Consider the following 19,361-nt stretch of genomic DNA (forward strand, 5'->3'; position numbering starts at 1 on the left):
TGGAGGACTCCTATGGTCATGAGCACAGGTTCTGTGCGATAACGCACGGTACAGTTTAGATTCTCACCGTTAACTGTAGAAATGAAGAAAGGCTTGACGAGACGGATCACAGGAATGTTAAAGCGGTTTATGAAGGAGGCTCTAATGAAGTTTCCTGCAGAACCAGAGTCCAAGAAGGCCTGTGCAGGGAAAAAGACTTTAGCGGTAGAAGAAATCCGTACTGGAACCATCAAACGTGGAGAGGAAGACTCTACACCCAGCGAAGCCTCTCCTACGTTCACTAGGTGCGAGCGTTTCCCTGACGCTGTGGACGAACTGGACAGTCCTTTAAGAAATGTTCGGAACTCCCACAATATAAACATAAATTCTCATTCCTCCGGCGAGACCTTTCTTGCTGGGTCAGGCGAGCCCGATCCACTTGCATGGCCTCCTCGGCGGGAGGCGCAGCAACCGGTTGCAATGGTTGCTGGAAGAGAGGTGCCAGGCGTGCATAACGCCTGTTGCGAACAAGATTCTTTTCTTGGCGAAGTTCCTGGCGTCTTTCAAGGAAGCGCATATCTATGCGAGTAGCCAACTGGATGAGTTCCGTCAGGGAGTCAGGTATTTCTCGTGCGGCTAGAGCATCCTTGATATGGCTGGATAAACCTTTTTTAAAAGTTGCGCAGAGGGCGTCGTTGTTCCAAGTCAGTTCGGAGGCCAGTGTGCGAAATTGTATAGCATATTCGCCTACTGTAGCGTCTCCTTGGACGAGGTTTAGCAAGGCCGTTTCTGCTGACGAGGCACGGGCAGGTTCCTCGAAGACACTGCGGACTTCAGAGACGAAAGACTGGACGGAGGCAGTGGCAGGATCATTGCGGTCCCAAAGTGGCGTGGCCCAGGCCAAGGCCTTCCCAGACAATAAGCTGACCATGAAGGCCACCTTAGATCGTTCCGTAGGAAACTGGTCGGCCAACATCTCCAGGTGTAGGGAACATTGGGACAAGAATCCCCGGCACATCTTAGAATCCCCATCAAACTTGTCCGGGAGAGACAAACGGATTCTAGCGGAGGTGGCGGCCACCGGCTGCGGAGGTGGAGCGGAAGCAGAAGCAGAAGCAGAAGCAGGCGGCTGCTGCGGTGCGGGAAGAAGCTGTTGCAGCATGGCGGTCAACTGTGCCAGTTGTTGTCCTTGTTGGGCAATCTGCTGGGACTGCTGGGCAACCACGGTAGTGAGGTCAGCGAGACTAGGCAGCGGCACATCAGCGGGATCCATGGCCGGATCTACAGAGGTGGATCCTCTGTGTCAGTGAGGGATTGGCGTGGACCGTACCAGGGGATCGGTTCTAAGTTACTACCGGTTTTCACCAGAGCCCGCCGCAAGGCGGGATGGACTTGCTGCGGCGGTAGCAACCGGTAACGGCTCAACCTCAAAGACAGCTGATTCAGGCGCGGTACAGAAGGACAAGGCAAAGGCAAGGTCAGACGGAGCAAAGGGTCAAGGCAGGCGGCAAGGTTCGTAGTCAGGGGCAACAGCAGAAGGTCAGATACACAGGCAGGGAACGATACACCAAAAGCTTTCTCAAGGTACCAAAGGCAACAAGATCCGGCAAGGACAGGAAGGGGAAGTGGGTTTTTATTGAATTTGGGCTGATTGGACCAGGCACCAATTAGTGGTGCACTGGCCCTTTAAATTTACATGCTGCGGCGCGCGCGCGCCCTAGGGAGCGGGGCCGCGCGCGCCGAGAGGAGGAAGGAACCCGGCGTGCGCCGGGAGCAGAGAGGACCCGGCGGGTGAGTTCCACTAATGCGGGGGAACAGCGCTCATGGTCGGGGACGCCGACCGGAGCGCTGCAGCCCGCAGGACGCCTAGAGTGCTCCGGGGAAGCCACGGAACCCGGAGCACTCGGCGTTACAAGCCTTTAGCCAAAGGTGTTTCTTTGCTTCTTTTGACAGGCGGCTGGGATGTGTTATGTCACCTCAACTGTTTTAACCATGCAAATCCCTCACCACCCCATTCAACTTAACACAAACAGGGGTATCGGTTTTGCCAAACCACTTGTTACAGCTGACACCACGTGTTTTGATCAGAAACATGAATCATTCACAATGTCTATGTTAACATTTTTGACTTTAAAGAAATGCCCGAAATACACACTGTCATGACAGACAGTAATAATTTAGAGATTTATAATATAGTAGCGCTCTTCAAAGACATGATGATTCTTTATGGGGGCATTTACACTGGCGGTTTTAACCAAGCCCAGGCATGGGTAACCCGCTTGGTCTGGTTCATTAGTGTAGTGTGAATACTCCGGACTGTGCCAGGGCTGCAGTGAGATCAGTGATCCGAGTGTAAGGGAGAAGCCTGGTTCATAAGTGATGTCATGACTGTCCCCTCCGAGGCATACACTACAAACCCCGTGTGATTCATACCACATGCCTGATTGACCGCTTATTCATTTGAGGGTCCACATATTCTGTCATTACAGCTGTTGATCTTTGAGGAAGTCATTACAGCTGGTGATCTTTGAGGAAGTCATTACAGCTGGTGATCTTTGAGGAAGTCATTACAGCTGGCATTTGAGTACCGTATTTTCCGGCGTATAAGACGACTGGACGTATAAGACAACCCCCCCTAATTTTCATCTACCGGTAATACTTATACTTAGTTTACCTTGGAGATATTATACTCGGCGTATAAGACGACCCCCCATTTTTGGGGGATTTTTTTGAGGTTCAAAAGTAGTCTTATACGCCAGAAAATACAGTACTACTTGTGAATTGGAGACTTTGGATGGTTGCTACATACACTACGGACCCCGTGGGATTCATACCACATGCCTGATTGACCACTCATTCATTTGAGGGTCCACATATTCTGGTAAGCGCTTTATCTGCATGAAGCACTATGGTGGAGTTACCATTGAGTCCGTATTACACCCTGGGAATGGGATCTTTTCTCCATTTTCCATTTCTCCTTCTCAAAATACACCCACGATATGGACTTCTGTTTGGCTATGCTCTCTTCATTTAAGGACTGGCCTGTTATATTTTCTCTATAAGCTAACATGTTTTTATGTGCATCTAATTTACATGTGCATATTGGGATCAACAACTTGTGTGGCGCTGTACCTTTCTGTTTTTTATTTAATAATCAGGTGTACTGTGCCTGGGATCACTTGGAAGAGATAGTACAGAGCAAGGTTCATTTGTGGTCTGGTACAGATACCTTCAGTGAGTGCAAACCATGCTTGAGCACGGTTTTTTTATTTTATTTCAGGAAAGAATTGTGCATTTTTTATTTGATTGCAAAGGAGCCTGCAAAGCATTGCAACCATATCGTGGGTGTAATCCCAGACTTCAGACTCTTCCTTCAGCTTTCTATCAGTACCAAGGTATGGGCTTTCAGTTAAAAAGCAGGAGCAACTTCAGGGGACTATGAGTGTGGTCATCAGATGATGCAGATTATTACTTGCCAGTGGCTGTGTCCCAGAGTGAGGGCGGGCAGTGACAGATAATGTAATCTCTCTGCTGCCAACTGCTGCACAGTGAGGGCAGTGTTCTGTCAGATGCTAAATTGTGGTGATGCAGGGCAGGCGGTGAGAGATGATGTCTTCTCTCTGCTCGCTTGTACACCCACTCACTGGTCTGCCCACCCACTCACCAGCCCAACCCTTGCTCACTGGCCTGCCTGTCAGCCCACCCGCTCACCAACCGGCCTGCTCACCGGCTTGCCAGCTCGCTCACCTGCAATCCAGCTCACTATTTTCTTGGGGGGGTGCAATTGCCCCGTTGCCCCCCCCTGATTCCTTGTCAGTACATCCATTCTCCCAGTTTTGCTGTACTTATACCAGATGCATTTAATAAAAATACATTTAATGATTGATTCGTGATTTGTAAATCCATAATGATTTGTTATTGTTTTTTCACCTTTTTTCTTTTTTTTTTCTCTTTAATTGATTCTTTTTCTATTTTATCTTCCCTCTCTCCCCCCTTTTATCTACTTTCCTGAAAGGGAGAGGAAGGAAATTAAAATACAATATATATAATAAAAAGTCATGCTTATGCTTGAAACAGGTTGATACTTTAACTACATTTGAATTGGGGTATACTGTAACTTTACGAGTTATAGGAAGTTGTGAATTAACACTGTCTTAATATTGTCTGTGTTTATTTTTATATATAATACATTGTAATGTTTTTCTATTCCAACATAGCAATAAAAAATTATTAAATAATATTAAAAATAAAAAGGGGGCGTGGTCTAGCTCCGGTCTAATATGGACATCTGAGCCGAGTGCCCCTGCACACGAGAGCAGCAAAAACAAGCTACAGGGATTCAAATGGGCTTGTCAGACATGGGAAAGGGTGACCAAGCTCCTCTGCCACTCACAATCCACAGGACTTGGGATTGGGAATTATCCCCGCTATGTTCTGAGCTCCTACACAGGTCAGAGCAACAACGCATACCACTTGGAGGCTCCTGTCCCCTAATTAATAATGGACAAAGCGCAGCGCCTACTGTACAAAACCTCAGATGAAAATTTCCATTCTTTTTATCTGCCAGGTGGAAAGGCCATACTGCCCTGCTATGCACTCCTGATGATCTTCAAGCGTTCTGTGAAGCACTAAACCTTCTTATTGTTGATGTACCTGAGTGGTTCATTTTCACTCACTGACAGATGGATTGAGGTTACCAAAAATTGCACACCAAGAGCCCAAAGAAATCGAGACCGTCAACAAAATGGGAGAGGCGAAGGCCAAGGAAGGATTACCCCCCCCTTGCTGCAGAGATCGCATGGACACCTGAATGATTCTAGAGCGGACACCTCCACTCTTTTTTTAATTCACATTTAAACCAGTAATTGATACACTGATATTCTAACTGCAGTTTCCTTTGGAATAACTTACTTCCAAACTGCCATTCATATTGTTAAAAGTTCCTTTTTTATGTTACCTATTCATGTTTCTTTTTATTGCATTCCATACCCATAGCGCAAGCATGGCAAACTTTTCCTAAGAGGGAAAAAAACTGACGTCATACCTGAGCCTCGTGTGTTTTTTCTAACCATTCAACAACTATTCATGAGTACTATCTGTATAACCTGTAAAGATCTGTGTTTGAGGAATTACTCCTTCCTCGTCAACCAAATTCTTTCGCAGTATAGTCAGAAATGTTGCAAGTCATAAATAATGCTCGGCAAGTATAAATATAGCTAATATCACTGTCAGAACATATTAACTTTATCCTCTTCTATGGATGACTAATATGGTATATCTATAAAGGAATATGCGAATGCTCTCAGGCGACCAAGTAGATATACTACTCACAAGGGCTATCAGAGACTTTAACAATTTTATGCCTAAGCTTCATTTATAACTGTAAGATTTATGGGGCTCTATTATTGGATGTAGTTTTTCAGCTGGTAATATGCAATACTCTGATTAACACAGCCTATAGACTGGTGGGAATATACTGGTGGATCATTACTCAATTTACCAATCAAAACGCTTTGGTAATCCCTACCAAGCTAACCTCTTCAAAACCTGAATATATTTACACTTCAAAATACAGAATTTTGTACTACCATATGTTTTCTGGCTTGCCCATGTATTCTATATGATATTTTGTTCTCTATAACCGCCAGAATAAATCCCACATCTACCATTTAGGCTGCATTCACACTTGAGTGTAGCGTTTTTACCGCAATCTTTACCGCGATTTTACCGCGATTTTCAGGCATTTTTTTCAGGCGTTTTTTGGAGGCAGGCATTGACATCTATCAAAAATGCTGGTAATCAGCCCAAAAAGAAGCTCATGTACTTTTTTCAGCTACAGGCGTTTTGCTACAGGTGTTAAAACGCTCAGATGTGAACAGCGGCCATTTAAATGAATGGGGTTTTACTTGTTGGGCATTTTGGAACGTTTTTTTTTAGCGTTTTTGGAGCTGAAAAACGCTCAAAAACGCCCAGGTGTGAATGGAGCCTTAATATCTTGGTTCTGTTATTATGTTTACATTTAACAGGTCTCGTTCTAAGCGAACATATAAGTGAAAGTTAAGACTTATTGTCTTACACTCATACATTTAATCACAAAGGCATCAAGAAGGTCAAAAATGTTTTCCATTTGTTTTTTCTTTTTTATCTGTTATTCTGCTTCAATGTCAAAAAGCTAAATAACATGGGTAAAGTTTATCAAGGAACTTTTTGTGCATTACTATATAATATCTAACTGATTCTGGGAATGAATAGTACTAATAGCTAACTCCTTCCCATGGGTCTCCACATCTCCCCCTGAAATAATCACTTGATCCCCTCCCTTTTCCAATCTCAATTACCACAAATGTTATTTCCTTATCTTTCCTCCCTTTATTCTCTCATCAAAATAATCCCTCTATTCACCTTCCTTCCACCTCCTATACCAACTCAGCCATTTATTAGGACACCTACCTGGTACATATTTTAACCATTTCAGCTCCAGAAAGTTTTACCCCTTTAATGACCAGGCCATTTTTTGCGATTCGGGTCTGCATTACTTTATTGCGAGGTTGTGCAATGCTGTACCCAAATACAATTGATGTCCCCCCCCCCCCACAAATATAGCTTTCTTTTGGTGGTATTAGATCACCTCTGTGGTTTTTTCGATTTTGCACTATAAACAAAAAAAGAGCGACAATTTTGAAAAAAAAACACAATATTTTTTACTTTCTGCTATAAAGCATTCCCAATAAAAAAATTTAAAAAATCTATTTTTTTTATCAGTTTAGGCCAATATGTATTCTGCTACAAGTTTTTGGTAAAAAAAAATCCCAAAAAGTGTATTTTAATTGGTTTGCGCAAAAGTTATAGCGTTTACAAACTACAGAACAGATTTTTGGACTTTTTATTTATCTTTATTTTTTTTAATAGTAATGGCGGCGATCAGCAATTTTTAGCGGGACTGTGACATTGCTACGGACAGATCAGACCCCTAACTGACATTTTTTTACACTTTTTGGGGACCAGTGATATTAATACAGTATTCACTGCTAAATAATATGCACTGTTACTGTTTAAATGACACTGGTGGGGAAGGGGTTAATACTGGGGGTGATCAAAGGGGTTAAATGTATGCCTATTTGTGATTACTGACTGTGGGGGGGGGGGGCTCTGTGACTGGCACCGAGAGATCGGTGTTTCAGCTTAGCTGAAACACATGATCTCTCTGTGCCTGTGTGATAGAAGAGTTGCCTGCTTTGTTTACATAGGCTGGCGGCTCTTCTGTCAGTTTATGTGAAGAACCCGGGAGGCCGGTGGTGATTGTAACCGCTCCTCCCATGGTCTGGCTCCCGCTGTGTCTAATCACACCGGGAGTGGCTCTGGCGGCACGCACGCGCCGTAGATCTACGTGATTATGCGCAGCTGAGCTGCCCTGCCACAGTAAATCTGCGTGGGGAGGTCGACAAGTGGTTAAAAACACTATTTGATCTATAACACTAAACAGTTCAAAAATACACCTTTTTTACGTGTGTCTCAATATAGAGACAATATGGTTCCTGGCTACAAATAATAATTGTTTTTTTATTGATTCTGTCCAAATCCTAATACCGAGGCAACACTTTACCATATACATATACTCTTATTCATTTATCTTCCTATTCCTTTCTTGCTTCATTTTTATCATATTGTCCCACAGTTGCAGGATCTGAAATTACAGCAGAGTACACTAGCTCCAGTTCCCACACAGAGGGAGATTCTTTCTGGTGTCCCCTCTGTCCATTCCAGACCTTTTTCCCTCCAGCATTCTTTTATTTTTTAGAAACACCCTAATTTTTAAGGGGATTGTAAAGTCAGAAGGTTTTTTTTATATTAATGAATTCTATGCATTAAGTTAAAAAACCTTCTGTGTGCAGCAGCCCCCCCTCAGCCCCCCAATGCTTACCTGATACATCCTCAGACATAAAATACATTATGAAAAAGGTAATACAAGTGGGAAATTGCTGGCAAAGACAGTACAAAATAAAAAAAGTGCCACCCCGATACATCAAATCAGAGATAAACATGGCAAATCGCATTCATCTAATGAGAAGATAGCTAAACAATTTGAACAATATTATCAATCCTTATATACCATCTATTCCTAAATTTCCTCAAAATTCAGAAAAAAGAACACATCTCATCCAAGACTTCTTACAAAAATAAAGACCCTCTCCAATCTTGGCTAACTCCGCACATGATCTTGAAGTCTCCATTTCTGGCAGTTTGATAAAGCAATCAAAGACATGAAACTGAGCAAAGCCTCTGGCCCCGAAGGTCTCCCTTTACAGTTCTACAAAACATGCTTGGATATCTTGAAACAATGCTTTCTAGCAGCTTTCCACTCGCTCCAATCCCGTAAACATCCACCAACCAAACTCTTTGAAGCCAATATAGTGGTAATACCTAAAGAAGGCAAAGATGAATCCTAGGTCACAAACTATCGACCAATTTCCCTCAAATTTATGCCAAGATTCTAGCAAACAGGTTCATACCACTACTTTCATCCCTTATCTCTCTAGACCAAGTCGAATTTATACCAGGCAGAGAAGGACACGACAATACAATTAAAGCATTCAATCTCCATCACTGGCTCACATCCAAACTGAAACAAGCCTTCTTTCTCTCACTTGACGCTGAAAAGGCGTTTGACAGAGTGACCTGGGACTATGTGGATAAAGTTCTTTGCTCTATTGGTCTCTTACCCCAAATGAGAGCATACATTTGAGCATTATATTCGAACTCAAGAACAAGAGAACCTGTCAATGGCCACCTGTCGAACGCCTTTAATCTACGCAATGGGCTAAGACAAGGTTTTCCTCTATCCCCTTTACTGTTCGTCCTTGTACTAGAACCATTGCTAAACAGAATATGTCACAATCCAGACATCAAAGGCATCAAGGTTTTAATTGAACCTATAAACTTGCAGCATTCGCGGATTACATATTTTTATTCCTGTCTGAACCACATATATCTCTCCTGAACCTTATTCAAGACCTGGAGCACTTTCAATCTCTGTCCAACTTAAAAATTAACCATTCTAAATCAAATGCTCTCAATATTACAGTACCCCTCAGACTCAGTATTACTCCAAAAACTTTCCCTTTACATGGGCCAAAGATGCAATCTTGGAATCAAAATTTCCACCATTCTGTCAGACTTCTTCAAACATAACTACACCCCTATCCTAAAACAAGCATTTGTAGACTTAAAGTTTTGGAATTCACTGAATGTCTCCTGGTTTGGCAGAGCATCATTAATCAAGATGACAATCCTCCCCCCCCGTTTCTTATATGTCATGCAAATTGTTCCCATTCGAGTGCCAGTATAATTTTTCGCCTCCTTCCGCTGAACCTGCTCAACCTTTATCTGGAGAGGCAAACCTCCCAGAATTAAGTTTTCCCCATTTAACTTACCTAAACTTAACCACTTCAGCTCCAGAAGGTTTTACCTCCTTCCTGACAAGGCCATTTTTTGGCTATACGGCACTAAATAAAATGTATGTCTTTTTCCCCACATATAGAGCTTTCTTTTGGTGGTATTTGATCACCTCTGCAGTTTTTATTGTTTGTGCTATAAACAAAAAAAGATCCACAAATGTGAAAAAAAAAATATATATATATTTTTTACTTTTTGCTATAAAACATACCCAATAAAAAAATTGTAAAAAATCAAAATTTTTTCATCAATTTAGGCCAATATATATTCTGCTACATGTTTTTGGTAAAAAAAAATTTAATAAATGTATATTGATTGGTTTGCGCAAAAGGTGTAGCGACTACAAACTATGGGATTAATTTATGGACTTTTAATTTTTTTTATTGTTTTTACTAGTAATGGCGGCAATCAGGGATTTTTAGTGGGACTGCGACATTGCGGCAGACAAATCTTACACTAATTGATCCTTTTTGGGGACCAGTGACACCAATACTCCACCCCCTACTGAGGAAGTCGAGCGTCTGATTGACAGATGACGTAACGCGTATAGGGGGGCGGAGTCTTCACCGGAAACCTGGAAGCTTACAGCTAGTTTTCTGCTTTATAATTGATGTTTCCATGCACTATCAGTAGTGCCTGTACATGTGAGTTTTTTTTACCATTTTTTGTCCTGAATAAAAACCCCTGTTCATACTGAGAGCATTAGATCCTGTGCCTTTTATTTTTTTATGTGATATCCATGATGAGATCCGTGTCCCTATGTTTGGCTATCTTCGGGCAGCAGTGTGTCTACTGAGAGGCTGTGAGAGAGCCTGCTAATCCCTGCTGGTAATTATTTGCTTATTTTGACCTTGTGGTAAAACACAGGTCAAAACTTCAGGTGAGAGGCCAATTATCTTAGGTGTTGGTGGTGGAAGACACACAGATTCACTTGTAAAACACTGGCTGGATTATCGTCATCATTCAAGCTAATTTTGCACCAATTCTAGCAGAAGACCACTGGACTCTTTGGATCTATCAATTATTTATATATTATATGAATTTGATTTATTACAAGCACTTTATTTCTATTATAGCACCTTAATATTGCGCAGTTATTTGTACTATGGCACTTTAATACTGCACAGATTTATCTATTATAGCACCTTAATATTGCATAGATATATGTTCTTTTATTTTTACATATTATCACTGAATGCACCTTATTAGCGCTGTACCGTCGTTTTGGATTAGTGACACCAATACAGTTATCAGAGCTAAAAAAAATGCACTGTTACTGTATAAATGACACTTGCAGGGAAGGGATCAACACCAGGGGCAAACAAGGGGTTAAGTGTGCTCCTAGGGAGTGCTTTCTAACTGTGGGGGGAGTGGATGCACTGGAGAAAAAGGAAGATCTGTGTTCCAGCATAGCTTTTCCTCCCTCACAGAACAGCAGCCTGCCCTGTGTCCAATCACAGCAGGAGCGGCGCTCAAGTGGTGCGTGCGCGCCCCCTACATCACCTGCACAAAATCACGTACATGTACGTGATTTTAAGCAGCTGGGCCGCCCCACTGCAATATATATGCGGTTAGCGGTCTTGAACTGGTTAAAGGAGGAATCCCCCTCTCCGATTTATGTAAATACTATCATGCATCTTAAGCCCCGTACACACGTACCGATCGTCGGCCGACAGAACGTCCTACAAATGTTCGCGGCTGGTGTGTTTGTTGTTTGTCTGTTGAAAAGTGCTCAAAACTTGCCCAGGACATTTGTCTTCCGACAGAAAATGACGTCACTACGTTCCACGCACGTTCGCCGCTACAAAAGAGGAAGTGAGTGTTTGGCCGTGACCCTTCTGGGGATCTCGCTCTAATTTCGGTAGCATTTGTTTGGTTGACGACATTTCGCTATTTTCCGAAACATCGTTCGAGAATTTATTATGGCGACCGTGAATTCGTCCGTTGCTGTCGTTAGTGTTGGAGTTTTGGCTCTGAGACGACGTACGAGCAATAGGAAGAAGAAGCGGACCTCCTGGACGAAAAATTGGTTGCTTAACCGTGATCAATTTTCTCATATGTCCTTGCTGAGGGAGCTCCAGGAAAATAATCCTGATGACTTCAGGAATTATTTGAGGATGATGGATCCCATCTTTTACCGTCTTCTTGCCCTGGTGTCCCCCTATATTCTGAAGCAGGATACTTGTATGCGGCTTGCAATTACTCCTGAGCAAAGGTTAATTGCGACGTTGAGGTATCTTGCAACAGGGAGAAGCCTGCAGGATCTGAAGTTCACCACAGGCATCTCCCCCCAAGCTCTTGGTATCATCATCCCTGAGACCTGCTCTGCCATCATCAAGGTCTTGCAGAAGGACTATATCAAGGTATGTTTGATTTTTTACATTACATTACATGTATTACTAGTTTCACCCGAATTATGATGTTTTTGGATGTACAGCAATTGACACAGGCCATTATTTGTAAACTACCCTCTGTCCGCATGCACATAGTAGTAAAGATGTAGATTATCTTTAACCATTTGTAAAATTACCCACTAACCACCCCACCATTCTCTCCTATGTGTCCCTAAACGCATTGCCTGTTAACAGTATGTCGAATTTTTCAATTTTATTGCTTTCCCTCAAACAATTATTCCTTGGCCAATGTTTTAGTACCTAGTTAATGATTTATCTAAAATACATCAGTCCATCCATTTCCACCTATGATTCTGTATGTTTATGTAATGATGTTAAAACCTTCACTGACCACAAGCCCTTATTGATGTATAAATGCCCAGTTTTACTTACCCATCCCCCACCCACATGCTAAATCTCAAAGTCAGCATATACCAAAGCTCAAGTTCAGAGGTCTTCAAACTATGGCCCTCCAGTTGTTCACGAACTTCAATTTCCATCATGCCTAGTCATGTCTGTGAATGTCAGAGAATTACAAGGCCTCATGGGATGTGTAGTTCTGCAACAGCTGGAGGGCCGTAGTTTGTAAATCTCAGCTCTAGCTGGTGAGTATAATGGGCCATTGTCAGAACAATTTATCCTTCCGATTTACCAAAACCAAATAATATGAGGTCCAACAAACACTTTCAAATCCTATGCAATCTGGTAGGCCCTTGCACTACATAGAAAAGGTAAATCTGCACGAAAAAGTCTTCAGAGAATCTTCTAGTGTGTATGGCCCTTTACAATATAAGAACAATAGGAGGTTGAAAATAAATGTATGTAGATGTTACATCCCCATATCCAAACCTTTGCCTTCCTGTTGTTTATTTTTTTAGCAAGTTGCATAAGCATTTAACAGACAACTGTGTGTGTAATTAATAATGTGATGTGCTCAAGCACTAATTTTTTTTTTTTTATTTTTTCCCCACAGTTTCCTTCAAACGCAGAGCAATGGCTGGAGATTTCTGATCAATTTCTGGAGAAGTGGAATTTTCCCAATTGTGGGGGTGCTATTGATGGGAAGCACGTCCGCATTGTCCCCCCTCCGAATTCCGGCACATTTTTTTATAATTATAAAGGTTTTTTTAGTATAGTCATGCTAGCCATAGTTAATGCAAACTATGAGTTTATTTTTTTGGATATTGGCAAAAATGGCCGCAATTCGGATGGGGGAGTTATTGATCAGACGGAGTTCGCTCGTCGTCTAAAGAACGGCACTCTGAACCTGCCATCCAGGGAGCAAACTGTTGAGGGTATGAGCTTTGTGTTTATTGCAGATGAGGCTTTTGCGCTTGGGGAGCATCTCATGAAGCCCTACCCTCAGAGGAACCTCACCCCAGACCAAAGGATTTACAACTACCGGTTGTCCAGAGCTCGCAGAGTTGTGGAGAATGCCTTCGGGATAATGGCCAACCGGTTCCGGATATTCCTGACGTCCATAAACCTGGCACTGTACAAAGTGGATAATGTGGTCTTGTGTTGCTGCATTTTGCACAACTTCCTACGCAGGAATGCACAAAATTATGTATTGCAGCAACTGGATACTGACCCTGCTATGCCAGGTACAAGTGGAGAGGCCCAACCTTCTAACCAAGTGGAGTCCATGACGTCAATGGAAGTTGGACGGTCAGCATTGGCATCACACAGGGCCCGTCAGATCCGCCAGGAATATCTGGACTATTTCGTGGGGAGAGGAGCTGTGTCCTGGCAGCAATCACTGTCACACACCCATTAATCTTGTTAAAGATTGGACACACAAGATAAATGTCAGAGATATATTATTTTTCAACACATTAAAAAAAAATTGCAATGATTCAGTATTGTGGATTCTAATCATTTGGGCACATATGCCAAACACAATTATTTGGGTTAATCATGTGTTATATATGTGTGACTTTGGAAGGGTTAATACATTCATCAGTGTGTTTCTTTACTGTAGTCTCTCACCAGCTGATCCAAAGTGATGATGGCCATGTGTTATTTTTGAGCCAGTGGTGTAAATACAAGGGCCTTCTGCACCCCACAAAATTTACACAAACCCTGTCACATTGAGAACTAGGTCACACCCATGGTTCATCTAATGTCACCTTACATTGGTGGTTCTTGTCCAGAAGTTGCCCATAGTATATATTTAATATAATACATTAGGGTATTACCAACGTACCTACACCTGTTATGTTGTGTTCATTTATGACATCCTTCTCACTGCCCACCAATGTTAGGATATGTCAGTGTTATGTGAAACTTGATCATTGTTCATCTCAAAGTGTTATATATATAAGTAATGGAAAGTGAACTAGAGCAACGAACAAGCAATACACTATAGATTACACTGATCTCCCTACACTGCCAATATCAATGCCATATTGAATCCTAGGACTGCTAGTACCTTGAGTGTTGAGTCACACTTATGCAATGTGGGAAGTCTGCGACTTTGCATCCTTCCTGCATCGCATAAGGGTGACCCACCACTTACTTTTTCCACAGGATTGTATTACACAAGTCTGTAGAACTGTGCCATCCAATCCTGATACATCAGAAATAAAGGGTCATGTGCGACTTGTGTGCGTGTTCAGTGTGAATGTAGCCATACAAAGTGTATGTCTCAATTCGCACTACACTCGCACAAAAGTCGCACATGATGCATTTATTCAGCTGCATCAGGATAGGATTGCACAGTCGTTCACACTTGTATGATCCAATCCTGTATGAAATGTCAGATCGCACTGTGATATGCGTATAAACGGTTGGGATCTTTAACATTTCATTGACACCTCCAGCAACTCGCATATGGCAGTGTCCAAAATGCTTTCATTAACATGTAAATGTGGGAATAGGACAGCCATCATACATGTAATGCTTCTTTACACAGCTTTAGATCTCGACCCCCCCAACGAAAGTCAAATAAAGAATGGAACACACATTGTTGAATGTACAAAATCAAAACATTCACAGGGTTAGGGTTAGGGTTAGGGTTAGGGTTAGGGTGTTTTCAAGTTTTTTTCCCAAACGTGGGTACACTCTTAACAACTGAGTGCCATCAAGATATCATAAAATATTAAAAAACTTTTGTAAGAAAAAGAACCAATAAAAACATAAAAAATGTCTTTAAAACTTTTTAAAATTTGGCAATCATGTCGACAAAATCTCGCATTTTTGATTGCAATGCCGTTGCTGTTTCCTTGATTTGCTCGAGGTCTGAGCAACATTGGAGTGCCTCACGGGTTAGTTTTGCTAAAGTGCAAGTAGGTAAATCATGATCTGTAAAAAAATATACAACTGAGTCAATGTGAATCACCTACATGAGGTCATAATAGAGAAACATTTGGTGTCCAGGTTATTTTTAATTACTCTCGAGTTAATACCTACCCTGTTCTTATGCTCTTTTGCCCTAGGCTTTTCTTCTTCCTCCTGTCCTCCTCTGATCCTGTTGCTGATGATTCTGCCGGTCTCCTGAGCTTACTATATATTCATTAGGGGTGTGAACGCATGATGACGTCATTGTGAGGGCATGGTCGTAATGTATATATATTAAGCTGCAGAGACCAGAGACGGGCAGAATGCACGGCAACAGCATCAGATGAGGACAGGAGGAAGAAGCAGAACCTAGGGCAAAAGAGCAGACAACATAAGAGCAGAAGATTGCACAGCAGAAGAGTGGAGAGGAGAAGATCCAAAGAGCAGAGTGGAGAAGACCGGATGAAGATATTTAAGAACATTTCATAAACGTCTCCTGTCGTTATTCACATACACTTCCATTTATGTGGTTAATGTGTAGGGGTACTATGTACCCCATACCCATTCACACAGTGATTGGTGTCCGGGATCTGGGGGCCACCCTTTGTTGAAGGTTGCTTCCAAAGTCCTAGGAACCCCCTGGCCGCATGACCCCCCAAAACCACCAGACAGGGTTGTGGGGATGAGGCTCTTGTCCTCCTCTACATGGGAGTAAGGTGCTTTTGGGTGTGCGGTGCAGAGGCCCCCTGGCCCAAAGCAACAAAACCCCCCCATGTTGAGGGCATGTGTCCTGCTGTGGTCCAGGGGGTGTTTGTTCCGCTTGCTCGTTCTCTTTCCTGGCCTGACAAGCTGCATGCTTGTATAAGGGTCTGGTAGGGGTTTTGGGGGTAACCCACGCTGTTTTTTTGTTGTGGGCATACCCTCAAACTCAATACCACACACAAAAGGCCTGGTTGTGAACTTGGGGGGACACCCACGGTGGGTTCTTCAATTTTTTGGTGTAGTTCCCCCTCAAAAATCTTCACAACGCAAGTGGCCCCGCAAGTCAGAGCATCCTGATCCGACTTACGGTGCGACTTCCATTCAAATAAAGAGGCTCCCATAGGGAACTAGTGTTGTAAATTGGAGGCTAAAAATAACACTGATAAAAATCATTCTGAAAAAACCTACGTGGGCACACAATTGGCTCTTGGACACTTGGTCCGGGATCCTCAAGATTTTGGGAAGTGGCTTCCACGCTGCTTGGCAAGTTGCCAGGAGATCTGGGTTCTGAGCTGGCTGGGGATGCCACATCCTGGCATGATGCAACATCTGCAATGTAAATTTGTAAGGGAATACAAGAATATAAGGTTAAACAATCATTGCAAATACACATATTTCTATGATCCCACTACACAAAAATCTGTGACTACCAACCTTCTTGTTGTTCTGGTGTCTGGTCACTTGTTGGCTCCACCAGAATAACCTCAGGCATAATGTCTTCATCTACATAATACAAAACATTGGCCATATCATAAAAGTCACAAGAGGTACATTTGTTAGGACATGGTGCCCTGCTTGATAGCTCTTTCAGTAACAAATATGAAGACATGGTTATCTACGAAAAATATGGTACATTAATGTTTGACAGTGCATAGGAACCAATTACCTTTAGTCGAATCTGTGCCACCATCTGGGCCCATGTCCTCCTCTTCTTCCACAACTGCCGATGGAGCTGCCAAACTTCTCCTCCTCCTTTCCCATTGTTTGGCACGGAGTTTACGTTTTTCTCCTATTTAAAGGTTTGAATAATAATCTGTGATTAATAGGAATGTTTGCTGAGAAGATTCGTGCAGGAAAGAACGTTCGTTGCAACACAATACATATATTTTTAACTATGGCTTCCTGACTTTTAATGTCATATACTAAAACATCAACAATAGATCGATCTAATCACGACATGACAACTAAAATGAGTAATCTAACTTTTTACATAGACATTATAATCTAGACATGTTAATACAACATACACCAAATTATAAAAAACATATTGCATGATTAAAAAAAAAAAAAATTAATAAAACTTACTTTTTTTCAAAATCCGATGGATTTGGGAAAGCTGATCCTGCTCACGGTGTTTCAGGTCAGACCACCGTTTACGAATCTGATCTTTCGATCGCTCCACACCGAATTTTTTTACCAAACAGGCCACCACCTTATCCATGATGCCATCTTTCCTGGCATTGGGCCGATCGTAATTTGCCAACTTGCCATCATAGTCCATTTTTTGTAAAATGGAGACCATCTCCACCATTTCTGCCTTTGACATGGGTGTAGCCCTTGATTTTCTGGTGGCCCAATCACTTCGGCCCACACTAATTGAGCTCCCAGATTGTTGAGACATGGTTCGTAATTAAAAAACGATTGTTCCTCTGCTTCAGGTGTGAGTGTCGCATGTAGGCCTGATCTTCGGCACGTACACACCCCTGCACAAGCCCGCCACTGGAGGAGGAGTTGACGCCTGCGCTGTATTTAAAGGACGCAAGTTTGTTCGGCCGACGATTCGCTAGCGGACATATCGAGGGTTGGAGCACGATCGAGCGGCGAATCACGACTTTTCCCCACAAACAAAGGTACGACTCTTTTAATAGAAAGTGTGTGTTTTGGGCCCTATACAGCTTTTATTAGGAATATCTTTATTATGTGCCAAAATACATGCTATTTTAATATGTTTTGTGTTGTGTTGTGTCTTGCAGGCATATACTGTCCTGCAATATGGTGGACAATTACACCAGCCACAACTTTCTCATCAGTTTCATTGATGAGTACAGGCAACTGCCGTGTTTGTGGCAAGTGAAGTCGGCAGAATATAAAAATAAGAAACTAAAAAAACAGGCCATGGAACATTTGGTGGCCTTCTACAAGCCCGTCTGTCCTGGGGCAAATTTTAATTATATACGCAAAAAAATAAACAGCATTCGCACTGCCTACAGGCGGGAGGTAAAGAAAATAGAAGAGTCCACCCAGTCTGGAGCAGGTGCACGGAATGTACATGTACCACGGCTGTGGTACTATGATAACCTGCGGTTCCTGGCAGACACCTTGGAATCCAGGCCGTCAATTTCTACGCTGCCTTCGACTTCGGCAGAGGGCTCAGTGTCTGTAGATCCAAGCCAGGATGAGGATTTCCTGGAGGAGAGTTTTACTCAGGTATGGCATTTCACAATATATTGTCTGCTAAAATGTAATCATGTAACAAAATTATAAGCTAAACCATAATTGACCCTTTATGTAAACGGGCATAGCAAGGGGTTGGCATGACAGGCAACCGCCAGGGGCGCAGGCCAAGGGGGGGTGGGTCACAAAAACATTGGCATTGTTTTAGTGTTTATTTTAACAATCCACTCAGCCTGCACACCCCAGAACCCCCAGTTTGCAGGCGGATTCATGCAGGTGTAAAACATTGAGAGCTGCTTCATGCAGGTGTAAAACATTGAGAGCAGCTGAGCCAAAAGACCAGGAGACTGAGACTGCCTCTCACTGCATCCCCAGCACACCTCTGGTCTTACAAACACTGCTGCATCCCCAGCACACCTCTGGTCCTAACAAACACTGCTGTAGCCTCAGCATTCCTCTGGCTCAACCTTTTTTAATACAAAACTAACAGCTCCTGCAAATGATCCATCCATCCTTGCTTCCATGTCTCTGGTCTCTCACTCTGGGTCAGCAAGGCAGGTGGCTTCCTTATTCCTGTTTCCCTGCACTGCTTCACCCTCAATGCCCTACATCAAGCCCTCTGCAAGTTCAGGCCCCTCTCTCTCTGCAACCCCCTCCTCTCTCTCTCACACCCCTTCTTTCTCTCCCTCTCTCTAGCTCTCAACCCTCTCTTTCTTTTTCACACCTGAGACAATGATTGCCCACTAGAGAGCTCTACACTGGGCAAACAAGGGGCAAATTAGAAACTTTTAATGCCCTTTAATTTTTTTTTTGGGGGGTGGGTTACAGTTTTACATTGATCTTGGGGGGGGGGGGGGTTGTTGCCAAATACAGCTCCTCAACAAGGGCACTGGAGACCCTAGATACGCCACTGTATGTAAAGTCTGCTATTTGTTCACAATAATATAACAAACATGACTTTTTATATACACTATAACATTCTAATCAATTGTTCATTTCATCAACAGGGAAGTGTCACTGAGGAGGAGCCAGGTTGCAGCCAGGAGCCTGGGGAGCCTGCGGAGCCTGAGGAGCCTGTGGAACTATTTCCACCACCACCTC

The sequence above is a fragment of the Pelophylax lessonae genome (genome assembly GCF_965119305.1).
Source record: "Pelophylax lessonae genome assembly, chromosome: 1".
Lineage (NCBI taxonomy): Eukaryota > Metazoa > Chordata > Amphibia > Anura > Ranidae > Pelophylax > Pelophylax lessonae.